The sequence below is a fragment of the Sorex araneus genome, chromosome 6 (genome assembly GCF_027595985.1).
Source record: "Sorex araneus isolate mSorAra2 chromosome 6, mSorAra2.pri, whole genome shotgun sequence".
In the NCBI taxonomy this organism is placed as follows: Eukaryota; Metazoa; Chordata; class Mammalia; order Eulipotyphla; family Soricidae; genus Sorex; species Sorex araneus.
In genome coordinates this window covers 85,959,650-85,964,406 of record NC_073307.1, presented here as the reverse complement: position 1 = coordinate 85,964,406, position 4,757 = coordinate 85,959,650, and the positions used below count along the sequence as shown (strand labels likewise).

Genomic DNA, 4,757 nt, shown 5'->3' with positions numbered 1-4,757 from the left:
CTGGCACGAGATAATCTCCTCATTGGCCACTCTCCAAACTCACGGCTGCTTCTGCCGGAAGGGAGCATAAAGTGAGGCCCCCATAACCATGCCACCGGACTCTACACCAGGGGTGCCCAGAGGGGGGGTGGGTGAAAGCCCTCCCCACCCCAAGGGACCCAGCCCCGGCAGCCGACCTCCACTACCCCACCTCCGCCACGCTCCAGGTCGCTTTCCACATGCTCTGGCTAAGCCTCATGCATGAGTGAACATATTTTTGAACACATCATCATAAAGGGAAATATATATATATGTATATATATATATATATATGCCTCTCAGAGAGCCTGGCAAGCTACTTAGAGTATCCCACCTGCACGGCAGAGCCTGGCAAGCTCCCTGTGGTGTATCCGATATGTCAAATAACAGTAACAATAACAGGTCTCATTCCCCTGACTCTGAAAAGAGCCTCCAATCGTTGGGAAAAATGAGTAAGGAGAGGCTGCTAAAGTCTCAGGGCTGGGACGAATGGAGACGTTACTGGCGCCTGCTTGAGTAAATCAGTAAACAATGGGATGACAGTGATACAGTGATACAGTGACAGTTAACTTCCCCCTGTTTTTTGTGGGGGTGGGGGTATCACACCTGGAGATGCTCAAGGGTTACTCCTAGCTCTGCACTCAGGAATCACTCCTGGCAGTGCTTGGGAGACCCTAGGGGTGCCCGGGGGACGAGCCCTGGTTGGCTGCATGCAAGGCAAACACCCTACCCGCTATACTGTCTCTCCAGATCCACAATTTTTCCTCTTATCATGAGAAACTTTTAAACATACAGAAGCGTGCCACAAGTCTGTGGGGCAGAGGGCAGCTGGGGTAGAGAAGGGACCAATATAATGATAATAGTTGGAACAAGCAAGAACTGAGTGTCGAAAGTGGGTAAAGGGATATACATGATACACTTTCTGTATTGCAAACCGTGGTACCCAAAAGGAAAGGGGTGGGAGGGGAGAAGGAGGAGGAGGAGGAAGAAGAAGAAGAAGAGGAGGAGAGGGAGGAGGAGGAGGAGAGGGAGGAGGGAGAGGAGAAGGAGGAGGAGGAGGAGGAGGAAGAAGAGGAGGAGGAGGAAGAAGAAGAGGAGGAGGAGGAGGAGAAGGAAGAGGAGGAGAAGGAGGAGGAGGAGGAGGAGAGGGAGGAGGAAGGGGAGGAAGAGGAGGAGAGGGAGGAGGAAGGGGAGGAAGAGGAGGAGAAAGAGGAGGAGAAGGAGGAAGAAAGAAAAGAAGAATCCCTGTCATAGAGGCAGGGGTGGGTGGAGGCATGTGGGAAGGAAACTGGGGGCCCTGGTCGTGGGAAATGTACCCAGTGAAGGGATGAGTGTTGGAACATTATATGACTGAAATCCAATCATGAACAATGATGTAACTGTGTATCTCACTGTGATTCAATTTAAAAAAAGGAGTAGATTTTTTTTTAAAGCATCGAGCTTCCATGAAACCACTTATTTATTAGCATGTGGCCAATCTTCTCTTACCTGTACCTGCTAGATCCCTCTGCTGCACAGATCATTTGAAAAGAAACCCAAATATCAGGCCGGAGAGAGAGTATAGGGGTTCAGGCGCTTGCTTTGCATGTGGCCGACCCCACATTTGGTCCTCTGGCACTGCATTTGGTTTTCCGAGCACTGCCAGGACTGATCCTTGAGCACTGAGTCAGGAGTAAGCCTTAAGCATAGTCAGATGTATCGCCCAATTGAACAGGAGCTGGAGAGACAGTACAGGGGGTAATTAAACATTTACTTTGCCCAAGCTCAACCTGGACTCAGTCCCCAGCATCCCACATGGTTCCCTGAGGACGGCCAGGAGTCATTAATCCTCCCTAAATGCTGAGCTCAGTAACCCCTGAGCATCACTGGGTGTGACCTAAGAACTAGCAAACAAAACTCCACATATGTGTAAGGATCAGGATTCCATGTGAAGAAGCCTCCGACATCACAAACATCTACATATATCCGCAATACAATGAACCACATAATGTATCCATTAGTTCTTTATCAGGTTGAGCCTTCGCCTTTCATGCGGCCAACCCGGGTTCAATTCCTCCGCCCCTCTCGGAGAGCCCGGCAAGCTACCGAGAGTATCGAGCCCGATGGGCAGAGCCTGGCAAGCTACCCATGCGTATTGGATATGCCAAACACAGTAACAATAAGTGTCTCAATGAGAGATGTTGCTGGTGCCCGCTCGAGCAAATCAATGAGCAACGGGATGACAATGATGTGTGTGTACACCCATTTATAATCTACACCAGTATTTGTCAGCTACTCATCTAAAACCAGTTCTTTATATATATATATATATATATATATATATATATATCGATCACCATGAGATGCAGTTACAAAGCTTGCATAATCAATTTCAGTCATGCACTATTCCAACGCCCATCCTGTGCACATTTCCCGGCACCAACATCCCTGTATCCTTCCTTCCTCCTCCCTCCAGCCTGCCTCTGTGAAGGGCACTTTTCTTTCCTCTCTCTTCCTTGGTTCTTTTTTTTTTTTTTTTTAAATATGGAACGCTTTACGAATTTGCGTGTCATCCTTGCGCAGGGGCCATGCTAATCTTCTCTGTATCATTCCAATTTTAGTATATGTGCTGCCGAATCGAGCACTCTTCCTTGGTTCTTAAGTCAGCTGGACTCTGTTGTCCGTCTCTCTCAATGGCTTCTTTGGAACCAGGATCCTAATAACTCTGGAGTGCAGAGTTATTGCCTCTCCGGGTTTCAAGAATCGGGTTCGGGGATGAGCTGATCCCTCAAAATTAGAATGCTGGCGGGAGAGGAAATGCAAGTCCCACCTGTGTGTACCCTTGGCACTGCTCAGCCTCTGGGGTCCGGGATGTGGGTGCTGGGAAGATGAGGAGATGAGGTCTCCTGTCACCGGATCCTTCCTGGTCAAATGAGATAACTCGAGTTTCCTTCTGATGGCAAAGAAAATCACTGGACCCTGTCTTGTTCAGAGCACGGCCACGGAGGGGTCTCTGAGGAAGAGTGCGGACTGGTGAGTATTTGTCGCTCTCTCTCTTTCCCCTCTCTCCCCCTCTCCCTCTCTCTCTCCCCCTCCCTCTCTCTCTCCCTCTCCCTCTCTCTCCTTCTCTCTCTCCCCCTCTCTCCTCTCTATCATCCTCTCTCCCTCTTCTCTCTCCTTCATTCTCTCTCTCCCTCTCTTTCTCCTCCCCTTCCTCTTTTCTATCTTTGTCTCTCTCCCTCTCTCTTCCTCTCTCTCTCCATCTCCCTCTTCCTCTCCTATCTCCTTCTCCCTCTCTCTCTCCATCATCTTCTCTCTCCCTCTCCCTCTGTCTTCTTTCTCTCTGTCTCTCCCTCTCCCTCTCCCTCTCTTTCTCCTCCCTTTCCTCTTCTCTGTCTCTGTCTCTCTCTCCCTCTCTCTTCCTCTCTCTGTCTCTCTCTCCTCTCTTTTCCTCTCTCTGTCTCTCCCTCTCCCTCTCCCTTTCGCTCTCTGCCCTCTCCCCCCTCTGCTTCCCCCCTCTGCCTCTCTCTCTCCCTCTCCCTCTCTTCTTTTCTCTCTCTGTCTCTCCATCTCTCTTCCTCTCCCTCTCTCCCTCCTCTCTCTCCCCCCCCCCCCCACACACATTACAGCTCCTCCTTTGAGGACGATCTCCATAAGCTCCTCTGCCCGAGCACTTTTTGCAGGTAACCTGTTTTCAAAAAACATTTAAAAAAATTTAGTTAAAGAATTGTGATTTACAAAGTTATTATTGCCAGTTCCATTTGAAGCATATCATATTCCAGCACCAACTGCACCGCCCCCGTGTCAATTTCCCTCTACCAGTGCTCCCAGATGCCCTGCCCCCCCGCCCCAAAACCCAGCCCCTGCCCCACCTGGCCAGTCCACTTGACAGGCACATTACAACGTTCCAGGGGTTGCTGCTTAGATCTCATGTTTTCCGTGTGGTTGGGTCCGTGTTTTGGATATCGGGCTATTCCACTCACCCACTCACCCATATCACCAGTGGACCTGAAGCTCTGACCCCTGTTCACCCATTCCTTCCCCTTCTCTTCCTCTTCTTCCCCCACCCCTTGATTTCTTCCCTTCTCTGTGTCTCTCTTCTCTAAAGGGCCAAGGGTGCCGTTGGCATCAGCAACGCTCTGAAGCCAGGGCTTTGTTCTGCTCTTGAGGCCACTTGGGCACTGAGGGGCGAGACACTTTCTCGGGGGCTCCAGCACCAACACGGGAAGCCGACCTCTGAGTCTGCCCATCGCTGTAGCACTGTCATCCCTGATGACAGGATGTTCATCGATTCGCTCGAGCAGGCACCAGTAACGTCTCCATTCGTCCCTGTTGCGTGCTAGTGTAACCCAATGGCGTAGTGGGGGCTCTTTCAGGGTCAAGGGAATGAGGACCGTCATTGTTACTGTTTCTGGCATACCGAGTACGCCACGGGTAGCTTGCCATCCATCACTGGTGGTGGAAATTCCTATCGCAAGACAGGCCGGGTCATTGTCTGTGTTCAAAGCCTACCTCGGGCTCAGGGAAATAGTGTAAGGCCAATGCGAGTTTGATCCCTAGCACTGCTTATGTCCCAAGCACTGCGCCAGGAGTAGAGAGCCAGGAGTAATCCCAGAGCACTGCCCAGTTTGGCTACGAGACAAAACAGAGTTTGGCAGCAGCTACGAGAAGGAAATGACAAAACAAAACAAGAAAAAAAAATCTACCTTGATGAACTTGCCGCCTCCCTAAAGAATTTGACTTCGGTTATGAAATAAGGC

At 50.4% G+C, this 4,757-nt stretch overlaps 1 non-coding gene across 1 annotated transcript; it reads right to left on the bottom strand.

Moving 5' to 3' along the window:
• Positions 1–2,535: 2,535 nt before the first annotated feature.
• On the bottom strand, positions 2,536–2,642 carry LOC129406183 (U6 spliceosomal RNA). Its single transcript, XR_008630846.1, has one exon. It is a non-coding gene; the product is annotated as a U6 spliceosomal RNA (small nuclear RNA).
• Between the last annotated feature and the right edge of the window lie 2,115 nt (positions 2,643–4,757).